The 15,236-nt window shown below is 53.4% G+C and overlaps 1 long non-coding RNA gene across 1 annotated transcript; it reads right to left on the bottom strand.

Annotated features, from left to right (window-relative positions):
• Positions 1 to 8,040: 8,040 nt before the first annotated feature.
• LOC124984478 (uncharacterized) lies at positions 8,041 to 11,037 on the bottom strand. Its single transcript, XR_007108685.1, has 3 exons — positions 10,631 to 11,037; positions 8,273 to 8,366; positions 8,041 to 8,196 (listed from the first exon to the last, which is right to left on the bottom strand). It is a non-coding gene; the product is annotated as an uncharacterized LOC124984478 (long non-coding RNA).
• Positions 11,038 to 15,236: the final 4,199 nt, after the last annotated feature.

Here is a 15,236-nt window from a genome sequence, read left to right as displayed (position 1 = left end):
GTCACCAGATTTCTTTCCGATCTCTGTCCCCAGTCCCCACCCGCGTCAGCGCACCAGCCAGATGTTTTCCACTGGTCTCTCTCCCGCCAGGCAAGGCAAGGCTTTGAATCAGACAAGGGAAAATATAATTGCCGTGGGGAGTCGGGCTTCCCTGCCCTTTAAAGGGACCAAGTCGCTCCTTCGGTCAGCCTGTCTTCTGAGTGACATGCGGAAGGGATGGGGCTGGGCATCCTGCCCTCAAGGCATGCGTAGTCTGGGGGAGCCTGGGAGGACGGGGACTCCCTGAGGGGGACAGCAGCTGCTAAGTCATAGGAAAGCAAGGAGGTGGGCACCTGAGGAAAAGGTGGACTTGGAGTTCGGGTGCCCGGGGCCAGCGAGGCAGAGGGAGCTGGGCACGCGCAGGCCTGGAGTACCAGCTATGGCACTAGGTCTGCTTTGCATAGGGTGGTGGGGGCTCTGAAGGACTCTGAGCTGGGCCTGATGTGGTCTGTGAGCAGTGCGGCTGAGACCAGGGCAGCTGATCCTGAGGAGGAGGCCGGGTGTGTTCTGGGGATGGTGAAGTGGGGAGGACTCAGGGTCTCTGGCCACCCGGGGGCTCAGGGCCAGGGCTTCAGGCTCCTCAGCTGACTGGGACAGGCTGCATCCTGGCCTGGAGACAGGGTCCTGGGCGGGGACCAGGATGAGGACCTGGGGATTAAACACAGACACACAAGAGGGGGCGGTAGCACTCACGTCCTGAGTGCTTACTTGACGGGAGGTGCTCCCTTTTCTAGGCAGTGCATAGCACTATCTCATGAAATCCCTACCTCCCCATTTTGCAGATGAGAATGCTGAGCTTTGTGGGGAGCACAGAGGTCACAGGGGCTTGGTGGGGGGCCGCAGAGCTGCACCTCTCCAGGCTGTCTGATTACTGAGGCTGGGGGCAGCGTCAGACTCCTCTGGGATCATGCAGTCCTCTGGGACCTGGCTGTGCTGAGCTGACCTGGTTTTGGGGGACTCTGGCTTTCCTGCACACCAAGCTGCCCACCTGGCAAAACTCTTCTTCTTTCTCTTAAGCCGGTGCAGACTTCTTTCGATCCCTCATGTCCTGCTGGTTAAGGGCCTCAAGTGTATAGAGTTGGATTTCACAAAATCCTTGATTATGACGCTCTGTCAGCCCGGGGCCAGGACGATCGGGTCTTTTCCTCCCTCCTCCGCCCTCCCTCCCCTTTATTACAATAAACACCAGTCCTGTGAGTCACCCCCCAACAGGACACCTGGGCCACGGCAGAACCTTGCCAAGTGCTCCCTGCCCAGAGCCCTCCTGCCCCAACCCCAGGCAGCGGATGCCCTGCCCGGGAGGCTGCCAGGCCCTGGCTGTCATCTAGTTACATCTTAGTGGAGTTTTGAAAAAAACATTAGTTTTTATAATTTTTAACTTTAAAAAAGGATATTATGCTTTTTTTCCTGTTGTTTTTAAACACAGATTTTCTTTTTAAAAACAGTCTTAGATTTACAGAAAAACTGAGACAACTTATAGAGAGGTACGATCTTTTTGGACTTTCTTTTGTCCCCCTCTCAAATCATATTACTATTTGCTTCACAAACCCTGGAGCACAGCAGGCCTCTCAGGTGCTCATGGAACATTCTTGGCGCGCTGTCTCACCCAGCAAGAGCTTGGACCCGCCAAGTCCCATCAGCAGGACCAGGTGAAGAGACAAACCCACGGAGGGCGGCCAAGCCCACAGCCTCAGGCAACAGAACACGCGTGAATGTTAGCAATTTAACTTTGAATGAAGAGAAAAGGAAATCTGGATCTCTTCCTTTCTTGGAATACAGGAGGCTTCAACACGCTGCCAAAGGTGGAACAGAAGGACCAAAGCCAACATGACAGGAGGGTGGCTATTTGACCTGAGTCAAGGTGACCAGAACTGACAGCCCCTGCAGAAAGTCACAGCTGTCATAGCGGAAGCCTAATGTGTGGGAGGGGCCTTGAGGCTACAGACAGAGAAGACGGCTCTGTGTTCAGGGCGGGACCCTGAGGTTGGCCACACAAGGATGGTGGTCATCAGGAGGAGGCCCAGAGCAGGCCCAGGTGGCTTCTCTAAATCCTGCCCAGCTGAGCAAACGGTCCCTCAGCCTGTCCAATTTCCATGCTCGCCAAACAACTTGTATTTTTCTAAATAATTATTATTATAAGTCAGTGCCTGCTTATGAAGGAAAAAAATTAACATGCATGAGGACAAAATGACCCATGCTTTCACAACTTGGGATTATGTCCTGGAGAGCTTCCTGGCAACCCTTTTCATGCACCAGTGGTCATGCTGTGTCCAAGAGCTTGCTGGCGCTGGGTCCAAGCACTCGTTCCCATTATAACCCGTGGCAATCACCATGTTCTGTGGCTGCCGTCTCCACCAAGTGGAATCCACCACCCATCCATCCACCATATGCTCATCAGTCTCCCCTGCACGTCGCAGAAGATGCTCTATAGAGAGTTCTCTACGTGCATTTTCTCCCTAAATATATATATATATAAAATATTTCAACCGCCATCCCTCATGGCCAGCTATTTGGACTCTCTCTATGGTTTCCATTATTATAAACAATCCCGCCTGGAACCTCTTGGTGTATGATGCTTTTTCAGTATTGGAATTACTTTCATAGGGGCATTCTTAGAAGTGGAATTATTAGATCAAAGGGTCTGAAGATATTTAAAGCTCACGATGCTCGTTGCTGGCCTGTTTGCCAAACACCTTGGAAGGTCGCCCTCCCTAGGGTGCATGGTGGAGTCCAGCTCCATCACTGCACCTGCGTGAGTGTCAAGCACTCTGACGTTCACACAGCTCTGCTCATTTCCAACGATCACCTGAAGATCGCCAGGGTATTGCAGCAAGCTCAGCTGCTGCTCAGTGTCAGGTCCTGGGACAGCACTTCCGTCAGGGTGAATTACTGTCCTGCTGCCCAGTTGAAAGCCAGTCTGCTGCCATTTCCACTCTGAGTGAGGTTGGCCCCTGTGGGCAAGATGATGAAATGGAATCCTGGGCTTAGCTGAACTGAGGCCCAGGTCCAGACAGTTAAAGGACAAGGGATCCAGCCAGGCAGCTCTTTGATCTCTCTTAATCACAGCCCTTTCTGGAGAAAGGGATTTGATAGAAGGAAGAATATGAAGACACCAGCTCCTGAGGAGGGCTGTTCTTGACCACGCAACATCTGTTCCTCTCCTGTCTTCTCCTCACTCAGATCTGAGCTTGTTCAGGCAGGGGTATGGGTTTCTGGTCTCAGGAGGTGAGCCCCAGCACCAGCTCTAGGAGGTGGCCACGACAGAATTGCCTTTTACTATTGGCACTAATAGTTACTAATAGTAACTTCAAAGTGAAATCGTAGACATTGTTCCCAATGGCCAATTATTGGTACCTGTGGTCTCAGTCAACAGAACTTCCCAGTTGACTGGGTGGGACATATTTGGCAGGCCTCTGCCTTTTGCCCTATTCTCTTTCTTCCTGCCTGGGAAATGGATGGAATGCCAGAGGTATAGCAGTCATCTTGTGACTCCATGTTGACCAGCCTGAGGACAAAAGTTGATAGCCAAGTGTAGCTGAGCAGAAAGATGGATGCTGTCTATGATGAGCTAATTTGCTTGGGCTGCCTACTCTGAGAATAATCTTTCATTTGTTTAGGCCACTTTTATTGACTTTTGGTTACTTTTATTTGAACGCATTCCTACTTTGTATTAGTCAGCATGGATCATGAGAGTTTCTATAACAAACACCCCCCAAATGTCCACATGGCTAAACATAAGAAAGTTTCATTTCTCACTCATGTCATAGTCTGCCATGGGTTGGGCTGTGCTCCTGCAAGTGACGACTCAGAGGTCTAGGCTCCTTCCATCTTGTGACACTATCTTTTTGACACACAGTCTCCAGGATTGCTGTGGGCAGCCATGCACATGATTTTATGGGCAATTCTATAAGAGGTGTGTATCACTCTTATTAACATCTCTTTCACTCAGACCGAGGCAAATGGCCTCAAGGTCACTGCAAGGAAGACTGGAAGGTATAGTCTTTCTGTGTCCAGGAAGAAGTGGGATTAGTGAGTCACCAGTGGGTCTCTACTGCACAGTCTTCAGAGTGCAAAGTCCCAGAGTAGAACACACGCACATCACGGTTAGCCCCAGGCAACTCTGTGGACGAGACTTCCTGGTCTTGGAGCCTGCCTAGGCCACGTGTAGTGGCTGAACTCTGCCTGAAGACCAACTGTGGGTCATCAGTCTCTGAGATTTTCCTGCCAGTTGCCCTCCTCTGTTTTCCTAGGTTTCAATGCAGGGGAGAAAGACATCGATGTTTCCTAAGAGCATGTTTTAAAGAACAGTAAGACTTCCTTTTTCATATTTGTACATCATGAAGAGCTGGGCAGTTTGAAGCTTGGTTGAAAATGGACAACAGGCTCTGAACTGCCTCATTCTGCTGCTGTTCTCTTAGATTCTTTCCTCACGGGCTCACTCATCGCCAGTCCTGCTGAATTTGGATTTTGTGCATAACTCTGGGCCAACCTTGGGATCCAGGCAGAGATAAGGTAGGCTCCTGCCCTCAGGGAACCTGCCATCTGGTCAGTGTGTATGTTCATACTCGAGGGGACCCGATGGGGGAGGGGACAGAAGGGCTGCCAGGGCCGAGAGCCCAGGGCCCGAGGAAGCTGGTGTTTGCGAGGAGAAAGCTCACCATCAGGCAGGGCTGGCTTGAAAGGTGGGCCTTGCAGCAGCCTGGGCACCATCGTGCCCTCTGCTGAGAATGGTACTTGGCACATGCGCCTCACTTCCTCTTTCAGTTGTCAAATAGGGAAGGTGTGCCTGTTACGCGCCAGCCTCCAGGACACACAGAGTCCTTGGGGGTTGTACATGCGCCATCTTGTTCTGGGGCCCATGGCCAGATGGGAAGCTGGGCAGGTGGACCAGGCGGCACAGCAGGTGGAGAGCTGACGGGGCTTGTGGGAGCGAATGGAGGCACACAGATGCCTCCTGGGGTTTGGGGAGGGTTTCCTGGAGGAGGCGGGGTCTCAGGGGAGCCTTGAAGGGTGAATAGGAGTTGGCCAGGCAGGGAAGGCTGTGTAATTCGCAAGGCTCGGTGCACAACAGAAATGGAGGCCCTCTTGTTCAAAAGGCAGGGAACAAAGCACCTTTAAAAGTCCTAAAATACAGAGATTTTCCAGTTTCTATCTTATGCCATTTTATTTGGTATTTAACAACATCCAAAATAAGGAAAAATCAAAACTTCAAATCATTATCATGATGTTTATATTCCGTTTTTATGAACACAAATGTCGGTGTGTGGCGCCAGTTTTTAATGGAAATCGGAGAGCGCATAACCGCCTCTCCCACAGTCACGGGCACCTCCTTCTCACCAGGAAGCCAGACTCCGCCGCCTGGGACCCTCACCTTCTACCAGCCTTGTGGAGGAGCGAGGGAGGCCCAGAAGGAAGAGGAGGAGGCTGTCCTGACCTCGCTTCCTTCTGAGTCATCACCATCAGCATGAGTTGGGGGCTCTGCAGGGAGGTGACAGGAGTGTGGGTTCTCTGGTCACTCTGTGGCCAGGGCTGGCAGATCCCGGAGGTGGGACCGTGTGACTAGGCTCGGGGGACAAGGTGCTGCTGAGGGGCGCGGCTGCAGGGGAAGAATGACGGCAGGGGCAGAACAGTTTAGCTGCAGAGAGCAGCCAGGTCCTGAGGGACATGGTCTGAAAAGTCCCAGGGCCAATTCCAGCTCCGGGTTCTGCCAACACTGCTGGAAGCTGGAAAGACCAGGAAGGAGATGCAAAGCAGGTGCTAGGCTGGGCCTGGAGGTGGGGGGGACCCCAGGGGTGGGGACCGATGGAGGACAGACACTCTCTGGCCGAGCGCCCCGTGGGGTGAGCAGGCCCTCCAGGTTTCAGAAGGCCTGCAGCGCTTCTTGCCACTCTGGTCCCAGCAGATCTATTTCTGGTGGTTTAATTTTGGATGCTCTGCTCCCGGTGTGGGAGGGAAGGAAGGAAGGAAGGGCATTTTGGTTATTGCCCCAGGAGGAAAGCTGTGGCCTGGGACTTTTCAAACCGGGCTTCCAAAGGAACAGGCAACCCAACTGTGCTGGCCACGCCTGCTTCCCAGTGGGCAGCCAGGAGAGGAGGGATCTGGTTTGGTCTGAAAGGGAGGGCTCTTCTTAGGTTTCAGTAACTGGAGTGCATCCGCAGGAGAACCACCCTGGCAAAGAGGAACTCAAGCCTCTTTGCAAGGAGGCCCAGACCAACAGCATCCCTGTCCACCCGCCCTCCAGGGCCATGTGAGGGTTCGTGGGCAGGATGCTGTGGTGCCAGCTCAGGGTCTGGCTCATGACAGGTGTTCATCGGTGGTGTTTGTGTCCTCTGTCCTTCCTTCCCCGGAAGGACACTAAGCATCGAGAAAGGAGCCAAGCTGGGGTGGTCCTGGGGAGTTCTTCCAGACTCCATTCATGTGGGGATCCGGCAGGAGGAAATGGCCTTTAAAAACCCACAGAACCAGAGCAGGGCTGCCTGGTGGGACAGGACAGAGGGGCGGTTTCAGCGTCTGGTCCCACAACTCTGCCTTTGACAGAATTGAACCCCAACGTGGATCTGGGCCCAGTCTGGGTCGGGGAAGAGAGCTGAACTGAGGAAGGGGTTTGCTCATTCACAGGTCGAGCAGAGGGCTGGTGCTCAGACTGTGCTCTTTGGGGTAGCCTGGCCGCCGTCCCAAGTCCCATTTTCTTGAAGATGAGGTTACCAGGGGCCTAGGACCATGCCCTGCACTAGGCCACTATGGAATTTGGGAGGGCATTTGAAGGCCTCTCTTAAAATCTTCATGAACCACAGTGAAATGCGAGTTAAGGTAGGATAGGTTTGGTTGTTCATCCAGCCATGAACCTGGTAAGCCTGAGTAAGTGCCAATATTTCACTGTTTTGATCACCAAAATGGCCTTTGGTCTGGCTCCCCTGGTCTGGCTCCCCTCCTCTCTATTGGATTGGGAACTGCCTGGTGGCCTCTCAGTCAAGGGTGCTGTGTTGCTGTGACATCTGCTTTCAGAGGACTCTGAGCATCAGTCACTGTGTGCTGCAGTGAGAACAACTCTCTGATCCTGGGGTCGGAAGGCCCCAGGGTCCAATCCTGGCCCTCCACTCCCAGGATTCAGGAAGGAGCATGCACGAGGTACCCAGCCCCATGCCTGCTTCTCGTGGATCCCTGGCCTCTCTGCCGGGCCTCCTTCTCAAGCCTGGTCTCCGCTATATCTGGTGCAAGGGGCTGGGTGGGAATGAGGCCAGGAGCTGTCAAGTGGAGCTGGAGAGGCAGGAAGGGGCAGAAGGTTGGGTCTGGGATTTGGGGAGGAGCTGGGGTAGAGAAAGGCCGGGGAAGGGGTAAAGCTGAGCGAGGGGGAGGCCCTGGGCCGAGCAGCACTGGAGGAAGAATGTACAGAACAGCCGAGGCTGAGGACATAACTCTGGCTCTCACCTGTCCCTTCAGGTAGTCACTGTCACAATACGTTGCAGAACCAACGTGCTTCCCCTCGGTGGGTCCAGCTGCACGTCTCCATGGAGCAGACTGTGTCTACAGACGTCCACAGTGCTCGGCTGGTTGGCTAGTTCAGGCAGTGGGTTGGATTTGTTCCGGGGTTCTGGGTGAAAGGACAGTGGCTGGCTGAGGCATGCCTTCCCCAAAGTGGAGTGCCGGGCTTCCCAAGGGGCCAGTGAAAGCCCATCACTTCCACCCAAATCCCGTTGGCCAAAGCAGGTGACGTGGTCAAGGCCAGAATGAATGGAGGAAGAAAGGGTGCAGGTGCTGCGGGGGAGGGGAGTGAGCCATTGCTGAGTGACAGTCTGTCCACTACCGTGTTTACGATGGGAGCTGCATTGCGGGCACCCGGGTGAGAGCAGCACCTGTAGCGCTTCTCTTTAGAGGCCCATTGCTGCAGCTGCATTAGGTTCTCCCAGCCCAGCACCTCCTGGTATGAACAGTGGCTTCCGATGTGCTCCCGCCTCTTACACCATTGCCAGTCCTCGGATCCTTCATGAGTGTCGTCTCTCCACCTGCCAACTGCGGAGCCTGTGTTGTGGAGAGGATGGTGCCTTGTCCCGGCCCATGGAGGGGGTCCCGGCGAGCCAGGGGTCCCAGCTCTGTGCGCTCCATCCCTGGCCTCCCTCGGGCCAGCTTCCTGGTGCAGGAGATTCTGGCTTCCACAGGCTGCAGAGAGATGTTAGGGATGGAGAAGGGTCCTGGTGCTCCCCCAGGTCCCCAGATGCCCAGTAGAGCCCTGTACCTGCTCTGCTGCTTCGTGGGATTTCCGTGAGGGTGGCTTCCTCATGAGGTTAGACGGGGCTCGGCCTTAGTCATCTTCAGAGAATCTAATAAAACTGTTGACTCAAGGGTAGCGTGAAGGTAAATTGGGGGGTCTTTTTTATTTAAACTTTTTTGTTTTTTGTTACCGGGGATTGAACCAGGGGCACTTAACCTCTGAGCCACATCCTCAGACCTTTCTTGTGTTTTATTTAGAGACAGGGCCTTGCTGAGTTGCTTAGGGCCTCACTGATTTGCCGAGGCTGGTTTTGAACTCACGATTCTCCTGTGTCAGACTTCTGAGCTGCTGGGATTACAGGTGTGCAACATCACGCCTGGCTAAATTAGAGGTCTTATGGTGAAATGTGTTAATTCTGATGTCACGTTGGTCACCCAGAAGCAGCAGATGGCAAAACCATCGCAGCTCGACTAGGTTTCCCTCTGCCGTGAGCCCAGTCATGCAGGCTGCCTTGGCTCCACAGGGTGACAGACCCAATCCCACAGCTCACCCCTGCGAATGTTGAAAGGTCCTGAAATAGCATGGGTTCTGCCTCGCCTCTGCCAGGATCACCTGCCGAATGCGGCCATCGATCTCGGCAGGATCGAGGGCCCATGCACGGTGCTCCCGCGGGCATGGCTAACAGAGTCCCGGGTCTGAACTCTGGGTGCTCCACCGTTCCTGTCACCTCTTGAAATGACCTCAGAGAGTGATGTCTCGGGGCCTCTGAGCAGGACATCTGTATTCATGAGGACATCGGCGATCACATCTCTCTGGAGCTATAAAAAGGCCCTCGTGCAGGGATAATGCAACTCAGAAATCAATATTCTGTGGGGCCGAGTGTTAGAGAATGAGGCGCTATTTGTTTCAGGTTTGTCTCCAAAACTAGATAAATTAATGTAACGAATTCTTGCTACTCATTTACATACATTGCTAATTTGATTTTAAGGGGAAACATTGGAAAAGACAGTACTGTGGGCGTCAGAGTTTGACCCATTTTCTGAGCTGTCTGTGTCGGCCAAGTTTGCAGGCTTTCTGAGCTGTGGGTGCTGCACTTTCCAGAACACGCGAAATGCCTTTCAGCCTGCACATAAACAGGCCAAGAAAGGGTACAGATGTCTTGTGAATTTTGGGGACACTCTGTGCTTCTGGTAGCATCTGACTCAGCAAACGATCCCAGGAAGGCAGTACATCCCCTAGAAATTCCACCCCAAATCTTTTTCAAATGAACAACATGTGTGAGGCTGGAGTCCAGGGGCTGTCCTGGACATAGCAGAGACCAGGCTCAAGAGGGGACACTGGGAGGAGACCTGTGTCCAGCCTGGGAGTTGCTCTGGGGACATGCCTTCCAGTCCTCCATTGCCGCTCTCTCAGCTTCTTGCTTCTGTGGAGCAGATCCTAGAATCAGGGATGAGGGCAGAGGGAGGTGCCCCCACCTTCATGCTGGGTCCAGTCCCCAGCCTGATCTGTCCAGACACAGGCAGACACAGGTGTCCACTGCAGGGAGCAAAGAGCTGGAGCTGAGAGAATGCAACTCTGGCTGGTTTGAGCAGCACTTACCTTCATGGGGGGGTGGGGGGTCGTGTCTGGAAGGACCAGCTCCGGGAGCTCGTGGCAGAATCTCATGCTCAGGGAGGAAGATAAAGTCACCTCATGTTGACCAAGGTGGGCCCTGGCCCTGGAAATAAGGGGTGCCCTTGAAAAGCCCTCACGTCTCTGGATACATAGAAATAGGACTCCTCTCTCTCTCTCTCTCAATCTCTCTCTCTCTCTCTCTCTCTCTCTCTCTCTCTCAATCTCTCTCTCTCCTCTCTCTCTCTCTCTCTCCTCTCTCTCTCTCTCTCTTTCTGTGTTGGTGAAGAATTTAAAGTAAGCATTGGAAAACAATGGCAAGCCAGGAGGTAGAAGCAACGTGAAAGCAGTAAGATTCCCTGGCTGCAAGATGGAGGAGGGTGACATTATGCCTGGGTGTGCCTTTGTGGGTCAATGTAGGAAGAATCTTCCTCATGCCCTCCAAACCCTACAAACTGGCCAGGATGCCCAGAACTTCGTACCCACCTGGGCATTCTCTGTGTGGTGTCTACAATATGCAAGATGCCCCCTCAGATCTGGTACCCGTGTGCAGTACACAACCTGAACTCTACATGCAGTCCGAGGCCATCCTGGGTTATGAATCTGGGCTCAAGGTAACAGATCACCCAGCCTTGAGTCTTGGCTCTGCTACTTAAAAACGGTGCTTTGTGTAAGTAAGTCCTCAACAGTAGCTGTTAGTATTTTGAAGCTCTGAAATGGGCAAATCCTACTTACTAGGGACCTGAGAATAGCCACTTAAATAGTTCTTACCTGACAAAATGAGCTTGTGGTCCTCTGAATATGGAGTTCAAGGCGGAGACTGCAGAGGGTCTCCAGCGATGGGAGGGAGGGCAATCCTGAACCGGTTCAAATGGCGTCCTGGGATTCACAGGTACACACCGGGCCCACACCCACCCCTCCAACAAGTCAGCAGCTCGGAGCACTCCGAAGGCCCCGAGCTCTCTCTGCTCTTGTCCTTGCTCTTGCTGACACCCTGTCTGGACAGTGATGACCTCAACCTCATGGTTTCATACTCCCTGACAGTCCCCTGTCCCTGGTGAGGCTCCTCCAGGGCTCCACCAGGGAGACTCTGCTGATCCTCCCTCTGTCAGCCTCCTGGTCCTGCGCTCAGGCCCCGCCCTGGAGTGTGAGGGGTCTGAGGTCCGTGGGCCTGGGACATTCCACTCCCAAACCTCCAGGGCGGCACCCGCAAGTACAGCTGGAGGGCTTCACAGATGCCCCGGGGACCGTGGTCATCGTGGGTGTTGACCTGGGTGTCCTTCCCTGGACCGCGAGCTGCTGCAGGCAGAGGCTGCTGCTCTGAACCTGTGTCCCTGCGTCGTCTGCCAGAGGCAGGGGCTGGGAGATGCTGGAGGAGACGCTGAGGACCCCAGCGGTTGCTGGACCAGAGCTGTGACTCCTGAGCAGGAGCCACGGAGGGAGTCCGAGCAGCTGGGAAACCGCACCACCGAGGGGGCTTTGGGGCCGACATTCCTGAAGTAAACCAGAGATTAACTGACAAAAACACCCTTTCAAAGGCAGCAGCTGTTTCCGTTTAGCTTCCTAAGGGCAGCAGAGTGCAGCTTCCAGGGCTGGGGAGACAGGGTCTGAACGGCACTGGGACCTGGGGTGGGCAGCGGGTGGGTCTGGCCAGGGCCCAGGGGCCACCTCATCTCAGATGAGCACCCTGGAGGCCAGGGGTGGGCACCGAACCTTCGGCCTCAACTTGCAGCCAGACAGTGGGCAGTGACCAGGGGTGTACAGAGCCTTTATTTATTTAAAAATCCGATTTGATCATAATCTCGGACTCTCACACCTGGCAGTGGGAAGAGAAGCAAGTTCTTTTTAGCTGAGAGATTTCCCTGTTCAAAAGTGAGTCACCATGTTCTCCCCCAGGATCAAGTCCATGTGGCCTTGGTGGAATATCCCCCTGGCCCCATTTCCTCTTCTGGACAATGGGAAGAACCAGAGTCCTACCTGACACAGAGCCTGTTGGGACAAAACTCAGACCTGAAAAGCACTTCCTCACCCCACAGCCACCCCGGGGGCACCTTCCTCTTAATCCGCCCCCCAGGAGGATGAGACTCAGGGTTATGAGGGGGAAGAACCGTGGTGTGGCCCTGTGTGCCTGCAGGTCCCCAGTCCCTCGCGGCTCTGCTGGAGGCAGGCTGAGGCTCCGTGTCGCAGGTGGGGACTGGCTGGAGCAGCCTGGACGGGCCTGGTCCACTTGGCCGTCAAGGACCTGGACCAGTCCCCTCTCTGACTGATGTCCCTGTGCGACCTGCTGGGCTTCTCACAGGTGTGATCCTGCCCTTAGGTCCACTTGGTCTTTGCTTTCTGTCAGAGCCCCCGGGCTCCATGTTCCAAACAGCCAGCTGTGGCCATCTGTTAGCCGGAGCGGAGCTGCTGTTTTCCCATTTGGTTTTGTGCGTCTTCCAAAAGTTCTGCCTTGCACTACACTCTGTTTGTGGTTAGAAAACAAAAACAATAAATGTCATTTAGGAAAAAATAGCTCTTACTAAGCACTTTTGCTTTCCTGGGCTTGCTCGGTATCACAGTGGTGCTGGGGGGGAGGCCGTGGGACTTCCAAAGGGACTTAAGTCTGCTGTGTGGTGGGAGGGGGCTCGCTGGGCAGTGAGGGCTGGCAGAGGGCAAAAGAGTGTCCCCAGCCTGAGACCCTGCCCTGGGGCTGGGCCGCCTGCAGGGCCTGGGCACGCTTGCTTTTCAGAAGAGGGTGTAGGGGTCTGCCCTCTGCTGCTGCTCCTTCTCTGTGCCGTGTGTTTCTGGATCAGCCCCCACCCTTGCTTTGTCCTTGGCGCACCTCCTCATCCCACCCTGCTTCTGCTGTGGCCGCCCATCGTGGAGCCCAGCTGTCTGGTCAGGAGCAGACACACTTCACCCAGCTCTTCTGCTCCTGTGGAAATTTTGACCCCCAAACAATTTCTGCATGTGAGCATTTTAATCAGAATTACCCCACGGTGCTGAATTTTCATCTAGAAAGTACCAGAATTCCAGTGGGAACTCCATTAAGCCAATTGAATCCCTTCATCAATTTTCTATACAGCATAGTTAAACCATTTCTGATGTTCTCATTTCCATTTTACTGAAATTATTTTCACGGGGATCAATTCTTTTGCATTTAGTGTCTTACACTGGAGGTTTGCTTCATAAATCAGTTTTTCATCCATATGAAACCTTACTAATTGCGGTTCTGCTGTCACCAGCAGCCACAGCTTCAGGCAGGGGTGGTTCTCCTGGGTTGTGCTGCAGTTCATGCTGCTTCTGAGGTCATCGAGGATAATAGTGAGAGGCACAGAGGGGGCACCTGGACAGATGCCAGCTGCAGTCGGGAGGCCACAGTGGGAGGAGCAGGGGTCAGAGCATCCATCTGGCCATCCGATCGTCATGTGATGCAGTCCTGGCCAAGTCTGCTCCCACCCTGTGCTGATTGGAGGCTTCTCCTGGAGCATTTTAGCTAGCATGATGGGGGCAGTGTGTTGCCACCTAGGAATAAAGGCTGGATGATGAGACTGGGGGCTTTCGGCCACAATGTCCTGCCACACGAACAGAGCGCATCCCAGTAGGAGCGTCGGGGAACAGAGAAGAACAAGGAACCAAGAGACAGAGGTGAGGTTGGGGGGCGTTGATCACTGCAGACTCTGGATCCAGCCATGCCTGAGATGAGTTCTTCAGGCTGTCCTATTACATCAACAAATTGGTCTCCCCATCCTCTTATTCATTTATTGCTTAGACAATTGATTTCAGATGCTATAGTTCACAGCTAAACATATCTTTCAAAATACCTCCAGCTGAGTACCTACAAGGTTGAAGTTTCTGCCCATCTCATGTACTGTTTTCATGTTGTCAAATGTCTGGAGGGAACCCCACCTCTTTTCCTCTCCACCCCCCTCTACCTGGGGTTGATACAGTAGGAATTCATTAATGAATCCTCCTTTAGGTGTCTATTGATTGCTCAGCATGTTCAAGGCAGTGAGCTGGAGATAGGGTGTGCAGAGAGGCATTCAGGCCAACTGCTCATATCTCACCAAACCTCACTGGTCATCTCTGACCAACAGACACCATCAGTTAGGGAATGGTGTTGGGAGGACAGGCAGAGCTCACGTGTGCCCTATGCAGAATGTCAGAACTGTAGCAGAAGTTACCAAGTCCTCGCTGTGTGAATATTGACTGACAGGTGCTCCAGATTCTGGGGATGGAACTCAAGTGGCCTTGGATGGTTTGTTGCCCTTAGAGGTTGGTTGAGGAGTTAGTGACTGAGACCAGCCCCATGAGACAACACCTTTGAGCCAAGGAAGCCAAGAAGAGTCAGAATTCCCAGAGAACCTTGCAACACATGAGCCCACTACCAAGGGCAGAGCTTGGCACTTCCCGACTCCTTGGAGGCATGGCTTGGTGCTGGGCACCATTGAACATGTTGTATCTGCACGTTCAACACATGTTGGAAGCCAAATCCTCAGAAATGAGCTGACGCTTCCTTTCTCTTAGCACCTTAACCACTGTGCATCAGACTATTGATCACCAGAGTCCAGAATGTGCCTTCTGTGGAAAGCTGGCACAGATCTGGCCACGGTGATTATTGGAAACTGGGTGTGTCCTCCAGCAGAGCTCCCCCACCCAGCGAGCTGCCCCTGGCATCCACAGTCCATGCAGCCTCATGTGGTCTGTGGGGTGCCACCCCATTTCTGAGCCATCTGTCCACCAGCAGTGCGTCAGCCTCTGGGTGGAGATGTGCAGCTGCAGTGTGTGTTGGAACCTGGGAGTGGAAGCTGTAACAGGTGTTCTTTGAATCTGCCTATTCAATGCTTAAACATTAATATAATTGGAAAAATAAGAATGTAGTCCTACTGTTTTAATAAAACAAAGAAAACAAATTTTAAAAATTGTCCTGGCTCCTGAGAGACATAAATGATAGTGCTTTTTCATGGGTAGACGAGGGTGGCAGATACTCATCTGGGAAGGGGACACACCATTGTGGAGGCTGTCACTCCTCTGTGCTCCACTCTGCTTCACCTGGATCATCCCTGACATGACATAGGACCAGCTTTCCTGTCCCATATTCTCAGGCAGAATGGTTGGAAGGTTGTGTCATGAATGAGCCTCTTTTCTTTGAAGGACACAAGTCATGTTTCAGAGAAAAAACTGTGGGATGACCAGGGTTGCATAGCTTACATGTGCTTTCCAAGGGACCAGCTGAGGTTGAGGGATCCACAGTTAGTTCCCTGGGAACTCTGTCCTCCTCCCTTGTGTCCTAGGCAGAACCCTGGGGACTTTGCGACCCTCTCAGAGGTGGCTGGAAACCCTGGCCCCTGCCCCCTACGCTTCCCACAGTGACTGTGAAGGAAAGAAGGTCTGGTTG

This window comes from Sciurus carolinensis, chromosome 5 (assembly GCF_902686445.1).
Source record: "Sciurus carolinensis chromosome 5, mSciCar1.2, whole genome shotgun sequence".
NCBI lineage: Eukaryota > Metazoa > Chordata > Mammalia > Rodentia > Sciuridae > Sciurus > Sciurus carolinensis.
The sequence above is the reverse complement of the archived record's forward strand: the minus strand, read 5'-3'. Positions and strand labels throughout refer to the sequence as shown.